This window comes from Camelus dromedarius, chromosome 36 (genome assembly GCF_036321535.1).
Source record: "Camelus dromedarius isolate mCamDro1 chromosome 36, mCamDro1.pat, whole genome shotgun sequence".
Classification (NCBI taxonomy): Eukaryota; Metazoa; Chordata; class Mammalia; order Artiodactyla; family Camelidae; genus Camelus; species Camelus dromedarius.
This window is the reverse complement of record NC_087471.1, coordinates 13,899,189-13,914,518: the sequence shown is the minus strand read 5'-3', so window position 1 is coordinate 13,914,518 and position 15,330 is coordinate 13,899,189. Positions and strand designations below refer to the sequence as shown.

The window sequence follows — 15,330 nt, the reverse complement described above, 5'->3', positions numbered from 1 at the left end:
AAATTCTAGATCAGGTACAGTTATGCAGACAGTAAAAAGATCAGTGATTTCCAGGGGTTCAGAAAGAGGGAGGAAGAAATAACTCTGTGGAGCACAGAGGATTTTTAGGGCCGTGTAACTATTCCATATGGTAATATAATAGTGATACATGTCACTATACATTTGTCAAAACCCACAGAGTGAACCCTAATGGACTTTTGGTGTAGTGTATCAATGATGTATCAATTTAGATTGATTATCCAGTAGATGGAATATCCAATACAAATGTACTCTGGTACAAGCGCTGGTAGTGGGGGAGGTCGTGTATGTCTGGAAGCAAGGGGTAACTTCTGTATTTTCTGCTCAATTTTGCTATGAACATAAACATAAAATAAACACAGCCTCTTAAGAAAATATTTTTAAATAAAAAATAGAAAAAAGGGACAATCCCCTACTCATTTTTGAGGCTAGTATTAGCCTTAAAAGACCTTGTAAGAAAATTACAAATCAATAACTTATGACAATAGACATACAATTTTCTAGTAAAATTATAGCAAATTAAATCCAGAAATTTATAAAAGGAATATTACACTACATCACAAAGAAGTGGTGGGGGGGCGGTTTCTCATGATGCAAACCTAGAGACATCACTGATGTAACCCATTATATTAACTGACTAAAGGATGATGCAGCAATTTTTTTCAGTAAAGGACCAAACAGCAAGTATTTTAAGCTTTGTGGGTGACATACACTTTTAACAGAATATTATTCTTCTTTTTACAATCCATTAAAAAGTGTAAAAAACGTGTTTTAGCTTGCTGCCTCTACACAAACAGCCAGTGGGCAGGATTCGGTCTGTGGGTCACAGTATGCTGATCCCTGGACTAAGAAAAAATCAAAACCATATGATTATATCAGCAGATGCAGAAAAGAAACCTGAAACTTTCAAAATATATCAATCATTAAAAACTCTAGCCAATTAGGAATACAAGGGGACTTCCTTAATCTGATGAAGGGCATCTACAGAAAAAATCTACAGCTAACATCATACATAGTAGTAAAAGATTTAATGTTTTATCTCAGAATCAAGAACAAAGCAAGGATATAAAACTTTTACCACTCCTATTCAACATCTTACATTGACTAGTCAGTACAATAAAGCAAGGGGGAAAAAAGCATAGAAATTGGAAAGGATGACATGATCATGAAAGTAGAAACCTCCAGAATCTATAAAAAGTTGGAATTAGTAAGTGAATTTAGCAAAGTTGCACAATAAAATGTCAACGTACAAAAATTAAATTGTATAGATTAATGAGAAATAAGCCATCTCTTTTTTTAAATACGATTTAAATAGCTTCTTTTTTTAAAAAAGGAAATACTTTGATATAAATCTAAGAAATATATGCAGGTGCTGTACACTTAAAAATAAAAAAAGCTAATGAAAGAAAACAAAGGATGTCTGAAAGTCTAAATAAACAGAAAAATAGATCATGCTCATGGATTGAAAGACTCAACAGAGTTAAAATGTCAATTCTTTAAAACAAAAAAATCTATAGATTTAACCCAATTTCAATAAAAACCCCAGTATTACCTATTGTGTATATTGACACATTAATTTTAAACTCTATACAGAAAGTGATAATAACTAGAATAGCAAAAATATTTTTGAAAAGAAGAAAATTCTATTTTAAGACTTACTATAAAGTGACAGTTATGACACTCAAGATAATATGGTACTGATGAAAGGAAAGACATACAGATCAATGGAACCAGACAGTTCATGAATCCACACAAATACAGGCTTTTCTATTGAGGTAAAATTACATAACATAAAATTCAACATTTTAACTATTTTTAAGAGTACAATTCTGTGCTATCTTTGGAACTAAGGTCTGTAGTAATTTCCTTACTTTCATTTCTGATTTTAGTAATTTAAGGCTTTTTTTTTTTTTTTCTGATCACTCTAGCTAAGGTTTTGTCAATTTTGTCGCCCTTTTAAATGATTTTGGTCCATTTATTTTCTCTCTTATTTTTCTATTCTCTATCTCCACTATAACCTTGACTATTTCCTTCCTTCTACACATTTTGTGTTTAGTTTATTCTTCTTGATTAATTGATTTGAGATATTTATTTTTAATATGGGCATTTAAAACTATACATTTCTCTGAGCATATACTTCATTGCATCACATAAGTTTGGGTACAGCATGTTTATGTTTTTTGTTTTCATTTGTTTTAAGGTATTTTCCAATTTCTCTTGATTTTTTTTTCAGTCCATTGGTTGGTTGTGTTGTTACTGTCGACGTATATGTGAATTTTCCAGTTTTTCTTCTGTTATGTCAGGGACACTTTCATGGGAATTTCTCTATTTCCTTGGGCAGAGGAAGGAATTCATGAGTAGACCAGAAAAAAGCAGAACAAAGTGGAATGGATTCTGGCTGCCTATTCACAGAGCTACTTGTCTTCAACATTTAATTAAATAATTTATATTTTATTTAAATGACTCTCTCCAGCAATGACACTGACAACTACAGAGAAACTTAAGTATTTATCCTACGATAGGGGAGAGAGGTAATAATGTAGCAGAGAGAGGGGTGGGGTAACAGAAGAGAATAAAAGATAAGTAACAAAATTACAATCGTGTGGAAATTTGTATGACCAAGGTGACACTGAAGATAATTTAGCAAAAGAATTGTTATGCTAGGGGTTTTAAACACTGGCTGTGCATTTCACTCAACTTGGGGAATTGGTCAAATAATTTCCAGGCCTTCACTACAAACCACAGACCATGAAAAAAGGAAAAGACTGAAGACTTGGGTTTGTAACAAAATTTTAATGCAGTTATTCATCCAAAGATATCATTTTCAAAAGTGAACACGGAAGCCATGAGTTCAACTTCTAGGAATGGTGAAGCAGGTAATTTTAAACAATAAACACACTGAGAACTACTATAAAAATGATGCAAAAACTTTCAGTCTGTTGTAAAGCATCAGAGAACTAATAAAGAAGGACATTTTTAGCTATAATCCAGGAGCCTAACATTTGCTGCCTTTTTTTCCCTAGAAAAAAAGAATTTACCAATTCTATGAATGGCAGCAGAAATCCTGAGAAGATAAGCGAGGAACTGATAGTGGTCTCCGGGAAGTTCTCGAAGTGCTGGCTGTCCTCAGGGATGAAGGGCCGCAGACTGAGCAGCAGGAACTGGTGGCCGTCCCCGTGGAGCTGCTGCGGGTTGACGGAGAACTCGTGCACCGAGGCCCTGGTGCGGTGCTCGTGCAGCAGGGAGGCAAACTGCTTGGTCTCCTGCGATGACAGCTTGGCACGCAGCGTGAGCGTGTAGTCCTGCAGCAGCTCAGTGGCCGTGGTGCTCAGCTCGCTCCCGCAGACCATCCTGGCATGCAGTGCCATCTGTATGCAGAAGGACAAGGGTGAGACGCCCTCCATGTGCACACACTTGGAAGGAGAAAGTGCTGGCTTCTGTGTCATAGGGCTCCTTCATGTCCACCTTTGTGAGAGAGTCATCACTGTGAAGAGACAGGTGGTGGGTGGGGGTCGAGGCCCCATCAAATACGGCTCTGTCCAGGGAGTCGATGGTGGACTCTGGGTACACAGTCTGGAAGATTTGTAAAGCAGGGAGCACAGTTCTTCCACGGCGACCTTGCTCTCTGCGGCCAGGACACCAGGCAGCACGCCTCCATGGGCCCCACTCTGCTCTCCGACGGAGTCTGTGGCAAGGCCTCTGGAACTTTCTGCACACACACTCTGCCGGGGTCCTGGGCTGTCTTCAGGATCACCAGGTGTGAGACATCCTGCACACAGGACATGGCAGTGATGTCATGGATGGGGACCCTGAGGATGGTGTCCTCCCCATCCCTCCAGGCCAGCCTGACATTGTAGGCAGACAGGCTAATCACAGCATCATGCTCCTGGGTCAAGTGTCTGGAGCTAGTGGGCTCTCTCTGCACTGTCTATGAAACGCAGGATTTCGGTCCTACCGGAGGGATTCAGCTATCGTGCTACAGACATTAACTGCCCTAAGTACTTCACCTCCTCAGTACAGTCGCTCAGCAGTCTGCTGGGCTCCACGTGCTCAGGCAGGGACAGCACCACAGTGTGCAGAGGGCACTTCTCTGTCATCTTCTCATGGGCTTTCTCGTCTCTACTCTTTTCACCTTTTAGGAATACTCATTTAAATGGTGACTCAATTCCCGGCCCATTGGAAAGTCTGAGGAGGTATTCCTTGGGGGAATTCTGGTTCCTCCCCTTCTGCCAACAGTTACTGTGCATTCCCTTCTGTTCACTTCCGATCTTGAAAAATAGTCAGATGTTAGCCCTCCCTCTTCTTGCCCTTCTAGCCCTCCTCTTCCATGTCACTGTGAGAGGCCCCTAAGGCCCGGCCCGCCCCGGGAGCCACGCCCTGCCATGGCTGCTACATGCTCACCAGGTTCCCGCGGCCGCCATGGCTCCTGCTCTGCCCGCCTGGCTGCACTCTCCTGATTAATTTCTGTCTTAGACTTTCCTAGTAGCAAGAAATAAATGGCTCTTTCTAGCAGGTACATCAGAGCGGACAGAGACTCACAGACGTCTTTTTTTTCCAGCTCACTTTGGAGTAAAGAAAGAATTGACAACACCCCTAAGGAGTATCACCTTTATTATCATTTGAATATTACGGGATCAGAGCTGTCCTGAAAGGATGCTTGAAAACATTAGCAAAATACAAAACAGGTGGAATGGCTCAATAAGAGGTGGACATTCCTGGAAACAGCTGGAAAACATTACCTAGCACTACTATCAAACGGTGTGCCACTGGTCTGAAACATAACATCAGGTATTTTTATAGGCCTATATGGTCCTACTGTAAAAACTAACACCCGGAAAAGCAGTATATTGATCCTTTAAAAAGAAAAAAAGTATCTTCTTCGACCACGGAACAGAGGAAAGATGATGCAATGAGGGACATACAAGCTTCAGGATGGCTTCAGCACTGACAGACTGAAAAGGGAAGGAAATTTCAAACAAGCCCCAAACTCAACACTCTCCCATATCTACTGAAACAGTAACAGCAGCCCCCTGACCTCAGTCACTGACTCAGGATAAATCCTTGTGACCCAGGTGAATCCTGCAGGTTTTATTCTCTATTTTGCAAGCCTGACCTGTGATCAGTGGCAATTTAGATATTAACTGGAAAAATATATTTTTATTTTCTTTAGCTGTTCAGTTAACACTACTTGTTCTATAAATAAGACTGCACTAAGCTTTGTTTTCTTCCAGAATTACTTTTCATCAGTTCTATTTAAGAACTTCCCTCTCTCTGAAACACCACATTCTCTCACTATACATTTGTTCCCAATGACAACACGGCAGCAGGAGCATTCATTCCAGCCACTGGCTTAAAATCTCTTCGGTCAAATACGTGTAAATTATCTAATCCATCGAGGTAAACTAGTCCTCTGCTACAGCAGTATTAGAAAGTCCCACCTTTATCTGTACAGCATAGAAAATAGTCATTTTTCTCAAGGGTTTAATTTTGGGCTTTTAACATGAATCAGTTTGCCAATTATTAACAGTTCCCTCATTGGTTGCATCTCTGTAGTCAAATTAGAGATGAGGATTTTTAAACGGGTGAAAGACATGAGTGGACATGTCACCAAACCAGATACACAACTGGTCAGTAAGCACATAAAGAGACACTACTGTCATAGTCATGAGGGAGAGGCGGAGCAAGACCACATGCAGTACCACTCACACCCTCTCCAGATGGGACAGAATCAAAAGGAGGTGTTGGGAAGGTGAAGAACTGAAACACTTGATACTTGCTGACAGAAGGTAAAGTGGTACTCTGGAAAATGGTTTGGTGGTTTCTTTAAAAATTAAAAACATATAAATCTGACAAAGTATCAAGGCACTAAAGCCAAAGGAAGTGTGAGGAACTGCTCTGGCCTGAAGGGGACCAAGGAGACAGGGGCTACGTGCAACATGCGCCCGCCAAGCAGAGGCCAAAGGGCAGGAAGCAGTCCCGGCTGGCGCTCCCTGCCCGACGCGCACGGCTGTGTTACGGTCCCACAGGAGTGCCGTGTGTGGTGTGCTGGGGAGACGGAGCACTGTACCAGGAACTCACTCTCATGACACAGAGAGAAACCTTTATACTCTCTTTACACTATTTCTATACATTTAAGATTGCTGAAAAAAATTGTTAAATACACAGCATTTAAAACATCTTAATTTATTACAGAAAAAAAAAACCATGGCCTCCCCTTTCCACTCTCTACTCTTTTAATCACATTCTGGTTTTCTTCACAGCACCTAGCAGTGGCTGAAGCATCATGTGTGCAGGATAGTCTGCCTCCCCCTCTGAGAGTAAATCCTGCAAGCGCTGGGACTAGGTCTGGTCTCCACCCAGCTCCAGTGCCCGCACACTGGCCAGTGCACACGGTATTCATGTTTGTTTGGTAAGTTAACCTGCAGTCTTCTTATGCTTTAAAATAAAATCATTTACCATCCCTTCCCCCCAAAACACACACACATCACTTGCTCACAGCAACTCTAACCCTGTGTACCCAAAAGAAGTGAAAATGTATGTCCACATAAGAACTTAGAGATGAATGTTCATTGCAATTATTCACAACAAAAACTGGACACATTCCAAATGTTCATAATCTACTGAAGCCATCCAGTTAATTACTGTTTGATGACAAAAAGCTACAGAACCACTTGTCCTGGCAATAACATGGATGAATCTCAAAATATTATAGGTGAAGAAAACACCAGATAAAAAGCTTTTTGGAATGATGAAAATGTTCTAAAATGGCTTTGGTGAGGATTGCACAACTGTAAATATGCAGTGAACTGAACATTTAAATTTTATGAATTTTATACTATGTTGATACAGCTGTTTTAAAATAAAAAGCAGAGAACAAGGGACAGCCTCCTTCTGCTTGCTGTTTGGTCAATTTAAAAGAAGACCAGTATGGTATAAAGACAGGGATAAGCATCTGAAGGGAGCTCGTTAACCTGAAGTAATAAAGTCCAAACTGCAGATGTGGGACCTGGACAGTCAGCAGCAGTGGCAGTCTCACACTCTCACCCTGTGCCCGGTGACTCCAGACCACCTCAAAGGGAACTCAGAGTCTGCACTGGATGCCACCACCAGCGCCCCCCCAGCACCCGGGCAGGAGGCTCTGGGAGTGCCTGGGCTTGGAAACCACAAATCCATCAGTGCCAGCACAAAATGCAAACTACAGCGACAAAGTTTGAATATGTGTAGAAGACTCTGACTGGCCAAAAAAGAAACTTCACTTTCTGGGTTAGGATGTGCCACCCATTTTTCATTTCTCAACCATAGTTTTATGTCTTACAACAGATTATATAATTCTTAAGTAGGGGGGACAATCATGTTATGGCTTCAAAGTCTCTAAAATTATTCTAGGGGGCATATATAAGACAAAAGAAAAGTATCTGCTAACTGCAGGAACTGCTCAGAGGTGGTTTACCTTCATTTAATTATGATAAGAACAATAACCCACTTTAAAAACAGGTTTGTGCATAAGCCACCTTTTTCAGTTTTCCAGATGCACAAAAATGGGGAGGGTCACTTAAAATTGAATGATTTATCAATAAACTCTGGGGGGAAAAAAAGAGTATCTTAGACCTGTGTCTGTGGTAAGTGCAATAAAAAACAGAAATGAAAGGAAACTCTTTAGAAGGAACCTAAAGCCAAGGCCTGAACAAGCCTTTTTAATCCTCTCTCCAAGCCAGCCATCCACCGACCAAGAGCTGCCTGGGGACCTGGTGCTTTGTTCACTGAAGTAGCTGAAACAGCTAGTCTGTGTGCCAGTGCAGACACACACCACTTGCTGAATTAATTAGTAACTGGGAAGCCCAGGTGGAGTCAGCGGCTCTGTCCAGAATGATCTTATATCAGTGTTTTCACAGAGTGACACAGTAACCTATTTCCTTATTAGTCTGTCTCCAACAGGACCTGCAGCATCCCTCAGGGAGGCCAGGAACAGGACCAGGGCATGGCAGAGAAGATGCTTTAACTGACAAGTCTCACCAGGAGAGGGGGCTGCCCTAGCCCACACCACTGTGGGACCCCAACCTGACAGTCACACTTCCGCAGACTCTGCACTCCAGGACGATGTCCAAGAGACTGAGGTGACAGGCCCTGGCCCCACCAGGCCCACTCACTTCCAGGGAGTGATGACCAGAGCACTAACCTGAGGCCTAGGGCTCAGCGCTCACCTATGTGTTTCATCCAATCCTCCCAGCCCTGAGGTGGGTATCGCTACCCCCTCTCCACAGGACAGAAAAACAAGCTCAGGTCACAGACAGGTGTCCAGAGCCCAGACTCTCACCCGCTCTATTGTACAGCTGCCCAGCCACGGATCAGAACATGGGCCCCAGGTAACCCGTTCTGAAGTCAGTCAGTGGGTGGTGGGTTCCTGGGTGTTTACTGTTAGGCTGCAGGACTCACATGTTATACATGTATCCAGTATTACAGAGATTAAAGAATGCTGCCCAGCTTGGCTGCCACCTCCACACCGCCAGAGACAGGAAGGCAGAAGAGCCCTAAAAGCCACCCAAAGCCCCTGTCCTGCTGAAACGACCAGCGGTGGACACTGGCCCAAGCTGGATCAGATCCTCTCCCTCAGGAGTCAGAGTGCTCTGAAGACACACACCTCTGGGCAGCTAGGGTCAGCTCTCTTCTGCCAAGTGCATGGGGATATGGCAAAAGTGAACACAGAAAAAAAAAACAGCTGTGCAGAGATGCAGGCTGCAACAAGATTATGTAAATGTAAAGAGGAAGGGGAGTAGCTGCCTTGGTCTAGTTTTTAGTTCCTGGTTACATCTATACCTGAAACTAACTGCTCTTCCTTTCCCTGCAACATCATCAGAAATAGCCCTGGATCTGAATCACAAACTCCCCAATTTCTACAGCCCATTTTCTACAAGCTGTGCCTCAAACGCTTTAGCACCCTTCCCCACCTTTCCCTCAGCTAGCTCCACGTCATTCTCCAGGTCCCAGCTTAAACAGCACTTCCTCCAGGAAACCCTCCCGGACTACTCCACAAAAACTTTGCTCCACTTTTTATGGGTAGAAAAGTGAGCACTCTGCACCTCACCATGTTCAGTAAGTGGGATTACTTTCCTGTTACACTGTAAACACCAAAGTGTAAAAACTACTTCAATCCTATTTCTTAGCACACAAGCCAGGTACACACTCAATAACATTACTAAATGAATGAAAATCAAGAAACTGATGGAGAACGTAGGAGCAGTGAGAAAGATAAACACAGGTAAACACTCTTCTGAGAAAAGTGAAGCTGCTTTGACCCTACCTCCCTCACCCCTTCCAAGTTTCTGGTTCCTCCCTCTTGCATCTCCACAACAGGCCCAAGCTAGTCATGACAGTCTTTTTATACCTTGGTGCCAACAAACTCATGAACCCAGGCTGCAGGAAGCACGTTTCCAGGTAACTCGCTGTAACACAGGGAAGTCTATAGTAAAAGGAAAGGAATCACCCCTGCAGTGTGATATTTTCTACTATTGAAAGCATGTATTTTTTCAACTCTGATCTTTGGTTAAGTATCACTTAGGAACCAGACAGAGATGCTCTACCACCTCCTAGTTGGGTATTTGTAGGCAAATTAAGTAACCTTGCTGGGTCTCAAATTTCCAATTTCCTTTCAAATTTCAGCCAGCACACGAGGCTGGGGAGCCTTGTTCCCATTCTGGGGGGTCCCTGGGTGCCAGGCTCCCGGCCTCCACCCCACCCCCCGCGCCCCCTCCCCGTGCCCAGCCAGCGCCGCCAGGGAAGAGCCGGGAGCAGCGCCGCAGTCCGAGCGGCCCGGCCCCTCCCCCCGACACCCGCGGCGCACGGACAGCGGGGCAGCCCGGCTGGGATGGGGCGGGCTCGGGGTTGGGGTCTCGGGGCCGGCCCGACGGCGCAGCTGGGCCCACGGTGCAGCTGCGTCCGCCGAGGCCATGCGGGGGCGGACACTCACCACAGCACGCCGTGGGAGCCCTCGCCCAGATCGCAGGTTGCTGGAGCGCGGCCCACTTCGAGCACCAGCCCGCGGACCGCCTGGGGGCCCGCGCCCGCCGCCGCCATGCCAGACACGAAGCTCCGGGGCCGCCACTCGGCCCACGCCACGCCTTGCAGAGGGACCGCGCCGCCGCCGCTGCAGCCGCCACCGCTGGCGGGTGGGAGCAGGGCCGGAGCCCCGGGGGAGACCCGCAGAGCCGCCACCCGCTCGACCAACTGCCGCCTGCCCACCTGACAAAGTGACCATTGGGTGGGTGGAGGGAGGGGCGCGGCAGAGGAGGGCGCCGGGGCGGGGCCGGGCAGCGCGCAAGGATTGGCTCTCGTGGCCTGTGGGCGGGGCTGCGCGCTCAGGGCGGGGACACATGTATAAACTGCTGTCTACCCAGATTTCAGAGTAATAGTGGGTCTATACTAGAGATCAGTAACCAAGATCATTCAGCCGTCAGGTGGCAGTTGGGTATGAGTCTCCATTGCGGGGGGCAGGTCAGGTCTGAAGATAAACATTTGGGAGTCACCAACATGTAGAAGGATTCTGTGAAAAGGATGAGCTCACTTCAGTGGATACAATAAACAGAGACTAAAAAGGGTCCAGCACTAAACTCCAGAGGTCTTTCAAATGTCTGTGTAGGTCAGGGAGAACTGAAGCGGGAAGTGAGTACCTCCACGTCCTCACTGCCTTTCATCTATTTCCATGTCCTGTTCTTTCTGCTAAATCCTCTTCCTCTTCTTTACCTGCCTAACTCCTACTCGTCTAGATCCAGCTCAAACGCCATGTCCTCTATAGATTTCCTCATACTCTCTGATGGACAGTTGACCATGCTCCCCTATATAATTTGTTACAACGGTCCTGGGACCGCTGTAACAAGTTACCACCAATTGAGTAGCTTAAGACAACAGAAATGTCCTCCCTCTTGGTCCTGGAGACCAGAAGCCTGAAGTTCAGGTGTCAGCAGGACTGGGCTCCTTCTAAAACCCGGAGGGGAGAAGGTTTCCCAGTAGCCTGACGCATCCCTTCTAGAGGCCCTGAGCACCCCTTGGCTTGCAGCAACGTCCCTCCAGTCTCTGCCTCCATCTTTCCAGGGCCTTTCTCCCTTGTGTCTGTGTCTCTCCTCCCTGTGTCTGTTATTAGGACAGTTGTCTTTGGATTTAGGGCCAACACTGACCACCCAGGATGATCTTATCCCTGGAGTCTTAGTTTAATTTTACTAGCAAATGTAATTTGGTTAAAGAATTGGTGTTTGGTAAAAAAAGACAACCTTTGGTAATAAGGTAACAGTCAATGGTTCTGGGATGAGAATGGAGGCATATCCTTCTGGGGACACTATTCAACCCACTGCCCCTCTGAGTTTATTCATCTCTTTGTAGTTACCATCAATACAGCATGTGATGGAGACACGTAACAGTTTCTACTCCAATGAAACATACACACTCTACAGGGAAGATCTCTCTCCTAGGGAGAGAAAACTGGTTGGGAAAGCAGAAATGATTACTCTTTTTATGGCTAAAGTATAGATATACACTAAGTACATAAACTAATATACTGCATGTCTTTGATACTGAAATTTAGTAATAGGGGGAAATTAGGAAAAAAATGTCGAAGAGGCCTCAGGGGATGGGAGGTGGGGGTTTATGGTGAAAAAAGAAGTTTGAGAAACACTGACCTGGAATATTCTTGCCCAAATGTAGTTCCCATGCCCCTGTAATTCCCATACATAGCCCACACGCGTACTCACACACTAACCATTCCAACAGCACCAGCAAAGGGGGCCAAAAATACAAAATATGGCTCGGATGAGTAAGCAACAAACACACTTGCCATTCACAAGTTCCTAGATGCGCATTTAGATTTAACTGGAGCTGCCAGCACAGCCTCCAGCAAGAGCCCAGGCTAAGCCCTCCTCACCCCCCAGTGAATCTGCCCTCCGTCTGCCTCTGCCCCACGCCCACACGATGAAAGCATTTTGAATTATAAACAGGCACCTATTTAACCACTTAAAGTCTCAAAATCTAACGATTTGAAATACCATAACTGCAGCCATTGCTCCCTTGAGAACTCTTATCATATTTAAACAGAATTTCAGTTACCAGAAAAAACTCTTTATAGACAGGAAAAGGGAGGGGTAGTGATGAGGTGGGAAATGCACTGATTTAATGTTTTATCAAGAGGAAAAGTGAGTGGAGAGAAAGGCTTGCAGAACATCAGTCCCCAGTGCGGTGAATTTAGTAAGGCAGAGAGCAGTGCAAACTGGAAGGCTTAAAAGTCTGAAGTTTAAACATCGCTTTTGTTTTCCCAAGCTCTAGATATTAATAACACCTTTGTGCAAATTATAAGTCTTCCCTTTTGGGAAGACAAAGGGGAAATTACACATTTGCATAAATCGATTGCAATTCTGATGGCATTTCCAGCTTCCTTTCCTCTGTGCCATGTTCCTGGACCAACAAAAGACATGACCTCATTACACGGGACGTCCCTTCCACTGCACAGTGTTTGAAACTCTCGCTTTCCTTCCCACAGCATCTACGTCTCTTGTTCCTCCTTACAGTAGCTGCAGGTGCTCTGGTCCATGTCTCCATCACCGTGTTCCTGAAATGCAACTACTCACTCGCTAGCCTCTCTGGTTTTAGTCTCTATTCTCCAAGCCATCCAGAATGCTTTCTCTCTACTGTCTACCAGACTCTTTTCCATCACGACAATTCTCTGCTCAGGAATCATCTTGGGGTCCCCTGCTTCCTATAAAATGAAGCCTAAGTCCCCAGCTGGGTTCTAAGGGCTCTCCACATGTGCTGGGACATCCCCCATGTCCTCTTCTCCTGGGCACTTGCCCTTCTCTGTGGCCACTTCAGAATCTTCCCTATGCCCCATCACAAAGTCATCTCTTTATCTCCAGGGATCCATCATTTCCCCGAAGTGCCTTCTCCTTTCCTGCTGTTCACCCTACTCTCTCCTCTCCCTCAAAGTCTGGCTCAGACCCCACCTTTGTCACAAGCTTTGGACATTCCTGCCCAGTCTTGAGAAGGAGGTTTAACACTGAACCCTGTTCTGCCCCAGAACTTCACACCTAGCATCCAGCAAGGAGCTTCCTGTCTGGTGAAGGAATGAGATGTCACATTACATGGTATCCCTCACAGGCCTGTACCAGATAGTAAGAAATTGTGTTGGGGTTGCTTTGTTCATATAATATTTCCACCAGTAGAACATCATTGACCACCATTTATTAAGTATCTACCACTTGCCAGCTTACATAGGAATTTATATCCTTTAATCCTCACAGACAACACTGCGCACTCGTGATATTTTTCAGCCTGGAAATATGAGAAAGGGGAGGATATCGGGAAGGAAGTGCGTGTTTTTCTAATTCCACCTGTGCCCTTGACTCTCTGTAGAGTTCAATCATTGTCACTGCACTTGCTGTCTTTCTAGGTGATCATCAGTCACCAGGTATTTCAACCCCATGTTTCAGATAAAGAAATTAAAGCTCAGTGGCGTTAATAACTCATTCAAAAGCAATCACTAATGGGTGCAGACCTGAAAATTGATTTTCTATCTGTCTTTCCACTCCTGTGCCACTGCAGACAAGCAGTCATCACTGAGGTCTGCACAACTTCTCTTCTTCATCTGTATAATGGGAAGAGTAACTTGGATATTTTCCAACTTGGCTCTAAAATGGTGACAGTGCTTGAAAAATCTCTCAAGCATCGTTAGCTTTGTCTTAAATACCATTGCTGGAGACTGGAAAGCCAGCCTTCATTCATCCAAGCTGCATGAAGCCAGGAAGAAACCCTCACCTACTGAGACCTGTGAATGTCACTTTCCAGGAGGAAACAGCTTGCTGCAATATTATTTACTTCTGATGTGCATCATGCATGAACCAAGACATGCATGAACCAAGACAACTGTTCCTGCCCCTGTGTGGTCCTCTCAGTGCATCCGTGGTCCTATCACATAAAAGCACATTTAGGCTGCTTTTGATCTGAAGTTGTGTGGGTGCATGTGTGTGAGTGTGTGGGTGTGTGTTAAAATAAACTAGGCACATCTTCCTCTTCTCTTGATTAGTGTCACTGGTAAAATACAGAGTCATAAGGTTTAGGGCAGCAACAATAGGAGAAATCAAATTCTCTCCTTCAATACACAGAGAACAAATTGTCATGCATTCAGGTATTCGACAGTGAAGTAACTGACCCTTTGACTTCCTCCTCCTTCACAGTCGAGCGCTGCGTGTTATGCACAGACTCGGCCATTATCACCTCTCCCTCCCTGCTTTTCCACAGTGGGAAACTTTTAGTCACACGTATCAGAAAAGAAGTATGGTCTAGGGCAATGGTTTTCTCTACTTTCCTTTTACAGCAGAAAATTTCCTTTCTTTCCAACTAAAATTTAATGTGGAATCCTACCATGTAAAACAGATTATGGTATCTATGGAGTTAAATTTTTATTTTTCACGTCATAAATTCAACCCAATGTGAACGTTTTGAAAAACACAAAAATTTTAAATCAGGATTATGGATGACAGGTGCGGTCATATGCACATCAGGATTCAATTTCTACATTTTGTGTCAGCTGTGAATTATCAGGGGAAATCCTAATCCAAATGGATAAATAGTAGCATACTTGCTCAAACAATTTCACTTGAACAAATATATGAAGCTCTGTACTAAAGTAAAATAAAATTAAAAGAAATAAAATACAAAACAAGAAACGGCGTTGAGCTGTCGCTGTACTAATCACTGATCTAGCAATAAGAATTTAGGATACTTCCCAAAGCCTGTGGGAGAAGATTTAATCTGAGACCTGCTTAAGAACGTGTTAGTCTAGCAGCCCACCTTGACATTGCTGGCGGGACCTTGACTATTATCACTCGGCACAGAAAACATCTGAATCATGTGTATGTGCGTGCTTGTGTGTGTGTATGTGTGTTTATTGTAAGTTGATCAGAAAAAAATATTTTTAAATGGCAAGAGATGAGAATCAAATTGATGTGGAACTCTTGAATTAATGGTCTCCAATGAACTTTAAATTCTGGACAGCACAATGTGACAACACTTTTTCTTAAGTACAGGGAAGCAGCTAGAGTGGATCTGGGCCCAGAATCACCAAATGTGGGCTGTAGACAAATTTAAAGCTCAGTGGGCCATACACAGGGCAGCGAGACTCATCACCAGCTCTTGAGTGGTCAGCAGGTGTGGAGAGCTCAGTCTACACCTCAGCAAGAGAGGGTCGTCCCAGTGCATCTTTATAGAACTTGACTATGCCTATGCCGCTACTTTCAAAACCATCAGTGGGACCCCCAAAGTATGCATCAGCTATTT

The 15,330-nt window shown here is 44.4% G+C and overlaps 1 protein-coding gene and 1 pseudogene across 18 annotated transcripts in view; both read right to left on the bottom strand.

Annotated features, from left to right (window-relative positions):
- The window catches only part of LOC116151743 (ankyrin repeat domain-containing protein 26-like), an 83,378-nt gene that overhangs the window by 64,073 nt on the left and 3,975 nt on the right, over positions 1 to 15,330 (bottom strand). The gene's annotated exons all lie outside the window — the stretch shown is intronic.
- On the bottom strand, positions 2,792 to 14,220 carry LOC135320064 (cerebral cavernous malformations protein 2 homolog; annotated as a pseudogene).